Source organism: Nicotiana tabacum, chromosome 6 (genome assembly GCF_000715075.1).
Source record: "Nicotiana tabacum cultivar K326 chromosome 6, ASM71507v2, whole genome shotgun sequence".
Classification (NCBI taxonomy): Eukaryota; Viridiplantae; Streptophyta; class Magnoliopsida; order Solanales; family Solanaceae; genus Nicotiana; species Nicotiana tabacum.
Window position 1 is genome coordinate 203,358,612 of NC_134085.1, and position 14,716 is coordinate 203,373,327.

Consider the following 14,716-nt stretch of genomic DNA (forward strand, 5'->3'; position numbering starts at 1 on the left):
CATAACTGACCGCCTGATACACCAAAAGTAATGCAGAAAAGAACAAGATAAGAAGGAGAGAACAGGGTTGCGGACGCCATGCAGCTACCTTGAAATCTCCGGCAACCTCTGGATTAGCTGAGGACCCTCACTCTGCCACTCGGGCACCTAGATCTGCACACAAAGTGCAGGGAGTAACGTGAGTACGCCAACTCAGTAAGTAACTAAAATAAATAAGGTTTGAAAGCAGTGACGAGTAGTTAAAAATCATATAACTGAATAAACAACAGGATAACAAATCCATTTCATAGTTTAAAACCAGTTTCGTCGTAAAATTTTCAACTTCAGTTTAAACACTTGAAATCATATAATTAGCAATTTTTCAAATAGAGGCTTGTTTCTAAAATAAGAGTGAAATAAGTGAAAATATCATAACTGGACCCCTCAGGCAAGGTATCACTCAGAATATAGCCTCCCCGACAGCCTCTAAGTCACTCGTGGCTCACTCTCGTCACTCAGTACTCACCTTCAGCACTCAGGCTTATTAATATCTCATAATAATAGAAATTATAGTGACAGCTGCACCGTGCATCCCAATCCGTAATTTATAGTCGATTATGCTCACTGGGGGTGTACAGACTATGGAGGGGCTCCTACAACCCAAACATCATATTGTTGCAGCGCGCAGCCCGATCCAATACATATATCGCTGCGGTGTGCAGCCCGATCCAATATATATCGTTGCAGTATGCAACCTGATCCATATAAGTATCGCTGCTGCGTGCAGCCCGATTCATAATATATACATATAATATCCTCAATATTAGGTTCTCAACCTCTCTCAGTCATTAACCTCACAGCCTCTCGGGCACAATAATAGAAATTAGGGAACTCAGCCCAAACAGTCCTCACAATTAGAAGTAGGGTGATAAAACCAGTTTTAAATATTTAAACAGGTAAAACATGACTGAGGATATGCTTTCAACAAGTAGAGTGAGGAAAAATAGTAAAAATGCCCCTAAGGGTCTCAACAGGTCGACACAAGGCCCTAAACATGGCATACAACCCATAATATAGTACAAATAGCTAAAGTACGGAATATCATAAGGTTCCAAATCAAATACGCGGCTTAATAGTCGCTACGGGATGGACCAAGTCACAATCCCTACCGGTGCACGCCCACACGCTCATCACCTTACATGTGCCTCACCGTATTTATCAAAATAAGTCAAACACCGGGGTTTGTACCCTCAATTCCAGATTTACAGTGGTTACTTACCTCAAACCGGTGAAAATACTACTTCGCAATGCCTTTGCCCCTCGAATTGGCCTCTACTCGCATCAAATCTATCCAAAATTAGAATCACGATGTCAAAATATGCTAAGGGAACGAAGCCCAAACAAAAATAATCAAATTATACCAAAAATTCCGAAATTGGCCAAACCCGACCCCCGGTCCTACATCTCGAAACTTGATAAAAATCACATCAACGGAATCCTTATCCTCCCACGAGTCTATACATACCAAGAACACTGAAATCGGAATCCAAATGACCCCTCAAAGTCACATTTTAAAGTCTCTTAATCTCAAGCCCTAATTCCTCAATTTTAGGCTTAGATTTTATGATTTATTAGGTAGATTTCACATTAGAATCGAGTTTTAAGTCCAAAATTCTTACCTCCAAGTGATTCCCCTTGAATCCCTCTTCAATACCCTTCAAAAATCTCCAAAAACGACCAACAATGGAAGAAATAACCATACATTCGCGGACAAGACGACCTTTTAAACCTTTTGCCCAGGCCTGAAATTCTTCTTCGCGAACGCGGTCAAAGCCTCGCGTTTGCGAAGCACAAAATAACACTGACCAACATTCCTCTTACATGATTGCAACAACCCCATCGCTAATGCAATGCTTCACTTAGATAGACCTTCGCGATCGCGTTCCCCCTATCGCGAACACGATGAACAAATTCCCCCTGAAGCTCAGCTGCCCTTTTTGCTCTATGCGAACGCGACTCCTCCCTTCACGAACGCGATGCACAAACCCTTAGCCCTTCACGAACGCGTAGCCATCCTCACGAAGGTGAAGGCTTAAATTCCCCCTTCCTCAACTAACTCTTCACGAATGCGAGGGTCCACTCGCGAATGCGAAGAGTAAAATACCTGCAACAGCTGAAACCAAAATCTGCAATTTTCTTCAACTCAAAATGATCCGTTCAACCCTTCGAAATGCACCCGAGGCCCTCAGGACCTCAACCAAAGGCACCAACATATCCCAAAACCTTATTCAAACTTGTACCAATCATCAAAACACCTCAAGAACATCAAATCGACCAAAACATATCAGATTCAAGCCTAAGTTTCCAAAAACTTCTAAATTCTGCTTTTGATAAAAAACCCGACCAAACCACGTCCGAATGACCTGAAATTTTGCACACACGTCCCAAATGACACAATGGAACTACTGCAACTCTCAGAATTCCATTCCGACCCCTATATCAAAATCTCACCTACCAACCGGAAATCGCCAAAAATCCAAATTTCGCCAATTCAAGCCTAAATCTACTCTGAACCCCCAAAACTCATTCCTATCACGCCCCTAAGTTCCAAATCACCTCCCGAAGCTAACCGAACCATTGGAACTCACATCCGATACCTCTAACACACAAGTCAACATCTAGTTGACTTTTCCAACTTAAACTCACTCTAAAGAGACTAAATGTCTCAAACCATTACCAAATCCTTTCCGAACTCGATACGACCGACCCGATACCACATAACATGGATAAACAAAGCATAAAGAAGCAGAAATGGGGGAAACATAGCGGTAATTCATAAGACGACTGGCCTGGTCGTCATATCCTCCCCAACTTAAACAAATGTTCGTCCTCGAACGAGTCAAGAAACATACCTGAAGCCTCAAACAGGTAAGGATATCTGCTCCACATCTCCCGCTCGGTCTCCCAGGTAGTCTCTTCCACTGGCCGACCTCTCCACTGCACTTTCACTGAAGCTATATCCTTTGACCTCAACTTTCGAACCTGACGACCCAAAATAGCTACTAGTCCACATCATATCTGGATACTCAACTGGTAGCTGTTGTTATAAGAAAACTCTACAAGCGGTAGAAACGGATCCCATGAACCTCCGAAATCAATGACACAAGCACGCAACATGTCCTCCAATATCTGGATAGTGCGCTTGGACTGCCCGTCCGTATGAGGTTGAAAAGCTGTGCTCAACTCAACCTGAGTACCCAACTCTTGCTGCGCAGACCTCCAAAACTATGAAGTAAACTGAGTGACCCTATCTGAAATGATGGAAACTGGGTCACCATGCAAACGAACAATCTCCCGGATATAGATCTCTACCAACTGCTCTGAAGAATAGGTAGTACACACAGGAATGAAGTGCACGGACTTGGTCAGTGGATCCACAATCACCCAAATAGCATCGAACTTCTTCAAAGTCCTTGGGAGCCCAACTACAAAGTCCATGGTGATCTGCTCCCACTTCCACTCTGGAATATCCATCCGCTGAAGCAAGCCACCCGGTCTCTAATGCTCATATTTCACCTGCTGATAATTGAGAAACCGAGCTACAAATCCCACAATGTCTTTCTTCATTCTCCTCCACCAATAATGCTGTGTCAGATCCTGATACATCTTCGCGACACCTGGATGAATGGAATACCGCGAGCTATGGGCCTCCTCCAAAATCAACTCCTGAAGCCCATCCATATTGAGCACACATATCCGGCCCTGCATCCTCAACACCCCATCATCACCAATGGTTACATCTCTGGCATCATCATGCTGAACTCTGTCCGTAAGGACAAGCAAATGAGGATCATGATACTAGCGCTCTCTGATGCGATTATATAAGGAAGACCGAGAAACCATACAAGCTTATACCCGACTGGGCTCCAAAATATCTAACCTCACGAACCGATTGGCCAAGGCCTAAACATCAACTGCAGGAGGTCTATCCCTAACTGGAATATATGCCAAACTCCCCATACTCACTGCCTTTCGGCTCAAAGCATCGGCCACCACATTGGCCTTCCTCGGATGGTACAAGATAGTAATATCATAATCATTTAGCAACTCCAACCACCTCCGCTGCCTCAAATTGAGATCCTTCTGCTTGAACAAGTGCTGGAGGCTATGATAATCAGTAAACACCTCACAAGACATACTATACAAATAATGCCTCCAAATCTTCAATGCATGCACAATGGCAGCCAACTCCAAATCATGAACAGGGTAGTTCTTCTCATGGGGCTTCAACTGACGAGAAGCATAAACAATAACTCTACCCTTCTACATCAATACACACCCAATACCAACTCTCGAAGCATCACAATACACGGTATATCATACTGGCGCTCTCTGATGCGATCATATAAGGAAGACCGAGAAACCACGTAAGCTAATACCCGACTAGGCTCCTAAACATATAAACTCACGAACCGATTGACCAAGGCCTGAACATCAGCCGCAAGAGGTCTCTCCCCAACTGGAACATATGCCAAACTCCCCATACTCACCGCCTTTCAGCTCAAAGCTTCGACCACTACATTGGCCTTCCCCGGATGGTAAAATATAGTGATATCATAATCCTTAAGCAACTCCAACCACCTCCGTTGCCTCAAATTGAGATCCTTCTACTTGAACAAGTGCCAGAGGCTACGATGATCAGTAAATACCTTATAAGACACATCATACAAGTAATGCCTCCAAATCTTCAACGTGTGAACTATGGCAGCCAACTCCAAATCATAAACGGGGTAGTTCTTCTCATGGGTCTTCAACTGACGAGAAGCATAAGCAATAACTCTACCTTCATGCATCAAACCACAGCCAATACCCACTCTCGAAGCATCACAATACACGATATATGAACCTGAAGCTGATGGCAAGACTAACACTAGAGCTGTGGTCAAAACTGTCTTGAGCTTTTGAAAGCTCTCCTCACACTCGTCTGACCATACAAATGAAGCACCATTCTAAGTCAACTTGGTCAAAGGCGATGCGATAGATGAGAATCCCTGAACAAATCGGCGATAACCCGCCAAACCAAGAAAGTTGTGAATCTTTGTGGCTGAAGACGATCTGGGCCAACTCTGAACCGCCTTTATCTTCTTCGGGTCAACCTGAATACCCTTGCTGGACATCACGTGCCCCAAGAAAGCCACTGAACTGAGCCAAAACTCATACTTACAGAATTTTGCATAAAGCTTCTCCTCCCTCAATCTCTACAACACAACTCTTAAATGCTCTGCGTGCTCCTCCTGACACGCGAATACACCAAAATATCATCAATGAAGACTATGACAAACGAATCGAGATAAGGCCGGAACACGTTGTTCATCAAATGCATGAACGTTGCTGGGGCATTGGTCAGTCCAAAAGACATCACCAAGAACTCATAATGACCATATCGGGTCCTGAAAGCTGTCTTAAGAATATCCGAGTCCCTAATCTTCAACTAGTGATAACCTGAACAGAGATCAATCTTGGAAAACATTCTCGCTCCTTGAAGTTAGTCGAATAAATCATCAATGCGAGGCAAATGATACTTGTTCTTAATTGTTACCTTGTTCAATTGCCTATAATCAATGCACATTCTCATAGTGCCATCCTTCTTCTTCACAAATAGAACCGGCGCACCCCAAGGTGATACACTAGGCCGAATGAACCCTTTATCAAGGAGTTACTGAAACTTCTCCTTCAACTCCATTAGTGCCATACAATGCGGTGGAATAGAAATAGGCTGAGTGCCCGACACCAGGTCAATACCAAAATCAATATCCGTGCCTGGTAGAATGCCCGGCAGGTATGCAGGAAACACATCGGGAAAATCCCTCACATTTGGAACAAAATCAATACTGGGAGTCTCAGCTCCAACATCCCTCACAAAGGCTAGATACAAAAGACATCCCTTACCAACCAAACGCTGGGCCTTCAAGAATGAGATTGCTCTACTGGGAACATAATCAGTCAAACCTCACCACTCAATCTGTGGCACACCCGGTATAGCCAATGTGACTGTCTTGGCATGACAGTCCAGAATAGCATGACACGGAGATAACCAGTCCATGCCCAAAATGATATCGAAATCCACTATACACAATAATAAAAGATCCACTCAGGTCTCCAGACCTCTAATAGTCACCACACACGACTAGTACACATGGTCTACAACAACAGTATCGCCCACTGGAGTAGATACATGAATATGTGAAACAAGAAACTCACGGGGCGTATCCAGATAACGTGTAAAGTATGATGACACATAAGAAAAGGTGGAACTGGGATCAAATAATACAAAGACATCTCTATGGTAGACTGAAACAACACCTGAAATCACGACATCTGAAGCAGCAGTATCTTGTCTACCTGAGGGCATAGAAATGAGCCTGACCACCACCTGATCGACCTCCCCCTCTAGGGCGACCCCTAGCTGACTGACCTCCACCTCTAGCTGGCTGGGCGGGTGGTGAAGTAACTGGAGCAGAAGTCGAGGGCTGACCCTTCTGCTGAGACTGTCCATCATGAAGACGAGGACACTGCCTCCTCATATGCCCAAACTCTCCACACTCATAACAACTTCCCAGTGCTGGAGATGGAGACTGAAGGGAACCCCTAGCACCGAAATGACCAGTAGAAGAACCTAGCATGGAAGAACCCTGCACTGATGGAGCTGGGGATGAACTCTGGGCTGGGAGGGCACTGGGTGATGAGTGAACCTGATAAGAAATGTGAGAACCATGACCCGATGATGACGCACGATAACCTGGGTGAGATGAATGAGTATGCCTAAATGGACGGCCTCTGCCCTGATGGAACTGACCCCTCGAAGGAGCACTACTAAAGCTACCAGATCCCCGAGGCCTCTTGGCCTCCCTCTCCTCTCGCTCCTAGTGGCGAACCGACTCAATCTCACGGGCGATGTCAACAACCTCCTCGAAAGTAGCACATGTCACCCTCTCCCTAGTAATGAGAACCCAAAGCTGATATGTGAGACCATCAAGAAACCTCATAATCCTCTCTTTATCTATCGGAACTAACCAGACCGCATGACGAGCTAACTCAGAGAACTGCATCTCATACTGTGTCACAGTCATCTCTCCTTAATGCAACTACTCGAATTGCCTGCGCAGCTCCTCTTGGCAAGACTGTGGCACATACTTCTCCAGAAAGAGAACAAAGAACTGCTGCCAGGTAAGGGGCGCTGCACCAATAGGTCTACGCCTCTCATACGCCTCCCACCAAGTGAAGGCAGCCCCAAAAAACTAAAAGGTGGTAAAAGCCACACCACTAGTCTCTAGAATACCCGTTATACGAAGCATATTTTGGCACTTATCCAAGAACCCCTGGGAATCCTCACCCTCTACACCGTTAAAAGTCGGAAGCTTGAGTCTTCCAAACCTCTCTAGTCGATGCTACTCGTCGTTCGGCATAACTGGTACCACAAATGCCTAAGCTGGTGCAACCGGCTGGGCTGGAGGTACCCCCGGTGTCTGGAGTCCCTGAACAACCTTCTCAGGTGTGCGAGCAATGGGAGTCTGGGTGCCTCCCCCAGCCTGAGAAGTAGCTGCGACCGTAGTAACTGAAACCGCCTGAGCCAAACCGGTACACACTAATAAGATCTGAGCTAAAGCCTCCTGAAGGCCTAGAATCACAATGGGCACAGCTGGTGCCTGAGCTGGTGCTGCTGTAGCATCCACAACTGGGACTCGATCTTGAACTGGGGCAGCTGGTGGATCTGTAGGTGTTCCCCAAGCTGCTCTGCCCCTACCACAACCTCGACTGCATCCTCGGCCACTGGTGGGCCCAACTAGTGGTACTGGTAGTCGTCCACCCTGCCCGATAGCACGTATCCTCACCATCTGTGAGAGAATGGAATGACAAAAGTTTAGTATTCGGATCAACAGATTCCCACGACAAGAATTTCAAGAATATGAAGATTTTCCTAAAGGTTCTGCAGCTTCTTGAGGATAAATACAGATGTCTCTGTACCGATCCGCAAGACTCTACTAAATCGGCTCATGACTCGCGAGACCTATGTAACCTAGGCTCTGATACCAACTTGTCACAACCCCAAATACCCTATCATGATGGGGCCTATCATATTACAAGGCAAGCCAACCCAAACCATTAACTACAACAAATTCCTTTTATAAAACCATTTTCTAACACTAGTTTAAATACCAAATTTCCATAATAAGTGTTTAAAAACAACAAAATATAAGCGAAAGTCAAATAAACATGAACTACACAGCCCCAAATATCTGGTGTCATGAGTCTAGAGCCTCTACTACATAATTGAATGTCTGATACAACAAAAGTCTAGAAAAATGCGGAAAAGAACAAGATAAGAAGGAGAGAATAGGGCTGCAGACGCTATGCAGCTACCTTGAAATCTCCAGCAACCTCTGGATCAGCTGAGGACCCTCACTCTGCCACTCGGGTACCTGGATCTGCACACAAGGTGTAGGGAGTAAGTGAGTATGCCAACTCAGTAAGTAACTAAAGTAAATAAGGTCTGAAACCAGTGACGAGCAGTTAAAAATCATATAACTGAATAAACAACAGGATAACAAATCCATTTCATAGTTTAAAACCAGTTTCGTCATAAATTTTTTAACATCAGTTTAAACACTTGATATCATATACTTAGCAATTTTTCCAACAAAGGTTTGTTTTTAAAAGAAGAGTGAAATAAGTGAAAATATCATAACTGGGTCCCTCGGGCAAGGTATCACTCAGAATATAGCCTCTCGGGCAGCGTCTCAGTCACTCGTGACTCATTCTCATCACTCAGTACTCACTCTCAGCACTCAGGCTCATTAATATCTCAAAATAATAGAAATCATAGTAATCGCTATGGTGTGCAGTCCGATCCGTAATTTATAGTCGACTACGCTCACTAGGGGTGTACAGACTCCGAAAGGGCTCCTACAACCCAAGTGTCATATCGCTGCGGTGCACAGCCCGATCCAATATATATATCCATGCGGTGTGCAACCCGATCCATATATGTATCGCTACGGCGTGCAACCCGATCCATAATATCTATAATCCTCACCATTACATCCTCAACCTCTCTCAGTAATTAACCTCACCGCCACTCGGGCATAACAGTGGAAATCAGGGAAACTCAGCCCAAACAGGTTTCAACCTCACAGCCTCTTGGGCACAACAATAGGAATTAGGGAACTCATCCCAAACAGTCCTCACAATTAGAAGTAGGGTGATAAAACCAGTTTTAAACATTTAAACAGGTAAAACATGACTGAGGATATGCTTTCAACAAGTAGAGTGAGGAAAAACAGTAAAAATACCCCTAAGGGTCTCAACAGGTCGGCACAAGGTCCCAAACATGGCATACAACCCATAATATAGTATAAATAGCTAAATTACGGGATATCATAAGGTTCCAAATCAAATACGCAGCTTAATAGTTGCTACAGGACGGACCAAGTCACAATACCTACCGGTGCACGCCCACACGCTCGTCACCTTGCATGTGCCTCACCGCATTTATCAAAACAAGTCAAATACCGGGGTTTGTACCCTCAGTTCCAGATTTACAATGGTTACTTACCTCAAACCGGTGAAAATACTACTTCGTGATGCCTTTGCCCCTCAAATCGGTCTCTACTCGCGTCGAATCTATCCAAAATAAGAATCAATGCGTCAAAATATGCTAAGGGAACGAAGCCCAAACGAAAATAATCAAATTATACCAAAAATCCCGAAATTGGCCAAACTCGACCCCCGGGCCCACGTCTCAAAACTCGATAAAAATCACATCAACGGAATCCTTATACTCCCACGTGTCTATACATACCAAGAACACTGAAATCGGAGTCAAATGACCCCTCAAATTCACATTTTAAAGTCTCTTAATCTCAAGTCCTAATTCCTCAATTTTAGGCTTAGATTCTATGATTTATTAGGTAGATTTCACATTAGAATCGAGTTTGAAGTTCAAATTCTTACCTCCAAGGAATTCCCCTTGAATACCTATTAAATCCCCTTAAAAAATCTCCAAAAACTACCAACAATGGAAGAAATAAACCCCACATTCGCAGACAAGACAACTTTTTAAACCGTTTGCCCAGGCTTGAAATCCTTCTTCGCAAACGCGGTCAAAGCCTCGTGTTCGCAATGCACAAAATAATCTTGACCAACATTCCTCTTACGAGTTCGCGATAACCCCATCGCAAACGTGATGCTTCACTCAGATAGACCTTCGCGATCACGTTCCCCCTATCGCGAATGCGATGAACAAATTCCCCCTGAAGCTCAGCTGCCCTTTTTGCTCTATGCGAACACGACTCCTCCCCCGCGAACGTGATGCACAAACCCTTAGCCCTTCGCAAACGCGTAGCCTTCCTCGCGAATGCAAAGACTTAAATTTCACCTTCCTCAGCTGACTCTTCGCGAACGCGAGGGTCCACTTGCGAACGCGAAGAGTAAAATACCTGCAACAGCTAAAACCAAAATCTGCAATTTTCTTCAACTCAAAATGATCCGTTCAACCCTTCGAAACTCACCCGAGGCCCCCGAGACCTCAACCAAAGGCACCAACATATCCCAAACCTTATTCAAACTTGTATCAATCTTCAAAACACCTCAAAAACATCAAATCGACCAAAACACATCGGATTCAAGCCTAAGTTTCCAAAAACTTCTAAATTCCGTTTTTATCAAAAATCCGACCAAACCACGTCCGAATGACCTGAAATTTTGTACACAGGTCCTAAATGACACAACAGAACTACTGCAACTTTCGAAATTCCATTCCGACCCCTATATCAAAATTTCATCTACCAACCAGAAATCGCCAAAAATCTAAATTTCGCCAATTCAAGCCTAAATCTACTCCGAACCTTCAAAACTCATTCCGATCACGCCCTTTGTAATGACCCGACCGGTAATTTTGAGTTCTAGTGCGCCGTTCAGTGGTTTGAGGCCATGAGCAACTTCACTTCAGGTATTATGACTTGTGTGCATGGTCGGAATTGAATTTCGGGACGTTCGGGGTTGAATTGGAAAGAGAATTCATATTTCGGAAGCTTTAAGTTAGAAGAATTGACTAAGATTGAATTTTTGAGTAAACGACCTCAGAATCGGGATCTGAAGGTTCCAGCAGGTTTGTATGATGATTTCGGACTTAGGCGTATGCTCGGATTTTGGATGACCTGGAAGCATTTTGGCGCATATAGTGGAAGTTAGAAATTTGGAAGAAATTTCATATTTGGCTTGAAGTGCATTTCAGCATTATCGATGTCTGTTTGGGATTCCGAGTCTGGGAGTAGCTCCTTATGGTGATTCTGGAGTTGGGAGCGTGATCGAAAGTGAATTTGGAGGTCCGTAGGTCATTTTGAAGTCGTTTGGCTAAAGATAGAAATTTGAAGGTTTTGAGAAGTTTGACTGGAAGTGGACTTTTTGATATCGGGTTCGGAATCCGATTCCGGAAGTTGGAGTAGGTTCGTAATGCCAAATGTGACTTGTATGCAAAATTTGGGGTCAATCGGACGTGATTTGATAGGTTTAAACATCGAGAGTAGAAGTTTGAAGTTCTAAAGTTCATAAAGCTTGGATTGGAGGTCGATTCGTGGTTTTAGTGTTGCTTGATATGATTTGAGGCCTCGAGCGAGTCCGTAATGTGTTTTGGGACTGGTTGGTATGATTAGTTGGGTTCCCGGGGTCATCGGGTGGATTCTGGGTGGTTAACGGATCAAAATGGAATTTTTGGAATATATACGGATTTGGGCATGGAAATTTGTAGAAAACTTGGGGTTTGAGGGAAAACCTAGAAAATTGATATTTTTGGAATTTGACCACGATTTTGGGCATGGAATTAGGAGAAAATCATATATTTGAGTTCGTGAGTTCATGGGTAAACTTTATCTTCGAAAATTTTCGGAATCCGAGCACGTGAGCCCGAGGGCGTTTTTGTTAACTTTTCGATCGGGGTTAGGAATTGCTATATATTGGATTGTAATGAGCAAATGAGCATATATTAACGAATTTGCATAATTATTGGCTAGTTATGGAGCATTGTGCATCGATTCGAGTCTTCGGAAGGGCGTGGAATGTCGGTTATGGATCTTCGGGGCGAGGTGAGTCTCCTTTCTAACCTCGTAAGAGGGAATTGTCCCCATAGGTGAGTTAATTAGTTATGTGCTCCTATTTGTGGGGGCTACGTACGCACGAGGTGACGAGAGTCCGTGCGTAGCTACTATTATGCCATTGTCCGGGTAATTTAGGACTCAAAAGCATGTTGTACTTGGATTATTTGTAAACTTATTGACAACTTGAATTGCTTAAATCTCATAGAATTAGTAAATGAATTTCTAAAAAAGATTAAACTTCATTTTTCGTATCATTAAAAGAGAACTGGCTTTTACTGGAATAAACTCTTAATTAGCCGTTTGACTGTGTGTATCTATGTGTGCCCGCGTCGCATGTATGATTCGCGAGCGGGGTATTTGTTTATTTATGTTGACCACGTCGCATGCATGATGTGCGAGCGGGGTAATAGATGCATCTATGGTTCGTGCCGTCCGACCCTCGGCAGTGCATATTTTACATTTCTGTTGGATCGGGCCGTACGACCTCGACATGATTTGCGCATGCTTGTATTGCTTGCCTTGAGATTATTTGAGATTGATACTTGCTCTCCCCAACTTGAGATAATTGTAAACTATTGGATTATGAATCCAGAGACTTTTAATGTAAAAAGGAACTTTCACATGTTCATGACTTACTTGAAATTATTGTCATTCTTAATAAATCCTTGATTATTCGCATTAATAATATATCATTATTTGGACCATTAGTAAGTGTCGAAGTCGACCATCTCGTCTTTACTTCTTCGAGATTAGACGGGATACTCATTGGGTACACGTTGTTTTCGTACTCATACTACACTTCTGTGCATTTTTGTTGCACAGACATGCGTCTCTAGTGTGGCCTACGCGGCGTGACAGCATGGTTGCTACAGAGACTTAGGTGAGCTGCACTTCTCGAGGCGACTCGCAGCTAGCAGAGTCTCTTTTAGTTTTCTGTATTTACTTTCTGTCCAATATATTGTATTCCGGACGATTGTTGTATTACATTATTTCCTAGAAATTGCTCATGCACTTGTGATACCGGATTCTGGGAGGATTTTTGGATTATTCAATGTTAAGTTTGTTAAAGACTTCATGTTATTTCTGTAAATTTCATTATTCGTTATTTAATGTATATAGAAAAAAATGATTTTAAACAAATACTAAAATTGGAATTTAACTAAGTATTATGGTTGGCTTGCCTGACAGCGGTGTCCGGCACTATCACGACCCTTAGTGGATTTTGGGTCGTGACAACATGGTATCAGAGCACTAGGTTCCCTTAGGTCTCACGAGTCATGAGCAAGTCTAGTAGAGACTCGCGGATCAGTACGGAGACGTCTGTGCTTATCTTCGAGAGGCTACAGGGCTATTAGGAGTACTTCCCTTCTTAATTCCTCATCGTGCGATTTGATTCCTTTGAGACCTATGCCTTTATTTCCTTTCTATTCGATCTTACGCGACGCGAGCCGCTGGTTATAAATCAAGAATTTAAGGAATGTAATGGTACTACGAATGTGGTGCGGGGTATTTCTCCCTGTGAGGTTGTTTGAGCTATTATCGTCGCCTTGTGGAAGGATATTCTATTGTTTCGGCCTAGTAGCGGTACTTCTGAGAGCTCTAAGGCTAGGCACAAGTTGCCATGATGCTTATGAACGATTATTCCGTAGTATTGATATGATGGTAGGATGTTTGCCTACGTGTCGACGCAATGAATGACTTGAAGGGAGGTTTACTTAGTGCATGATCTAGAGATTCAGTATTTTATTCCCGGCAGGGGAAAGGCAATCGGGCTGAGAATGTTCAGGTTTGGGTTGATGGGGTAACAAGACTTGGTATTTGTGAGCGTGGTGGAGTTTTCTTCTATGATGAGGTGTCGTTGTCCTTATCAAATGTACTAAGTTCGCCGGTGTTATGACCTTCTACAATTCGCCTTTGGAGCAGATTAATGCGGGTCAGTATTGAATAAGTGACGGTCAGAGATCGTGGGGTGTGGTGGTTCAAATCGAATTGGTGTTTCTAATGTTGATGGCTCGAGAAAGATGATCTTTGGAAATGTTTGAAGTTAGTAGCGAGTTGTGAGTTCAAGTACTACGAAGATAGATTTTATTTAAGGCAACAACTGAGCAGCAATGAATGAGGAAGGACATGTGGGAAGTATCAGGCGGTGGCTAAAATTTCTAGAAGGCCGAGTATTAGAAGCAAAGGTCGAGTAGTCGATTAAGGGGATGAGTTCTGCCAAAGTAGGAGAGTGGCGGAGTTACATATGGGCATTGTGGTAGGATGACTATGCACCTTAAGGAGAGTTTGGAATGACTTGATTGGGGTCAACAACTTAGCAGATTTAATTTGGAAGGAGAGTTTGGAATGACTATGCAACAACTTAGTGATTGGTGATTGGGGTCTACAGATTTAATTTGAAGTATGGGCTATTATGTGGCAGGAGATTTGATATAGCGGGAAGGAGCTGCTTGAAATGAAGAAGGATACAACATAACTTTGAATTGGAAGAATATTGTCGCACATTTAATTGATGTCCACAAGGGGTGAATGAACTTGTGCAGCTGGAGAGTGAGCTCGGACTCAGGATGGGTAATTAATGTCGT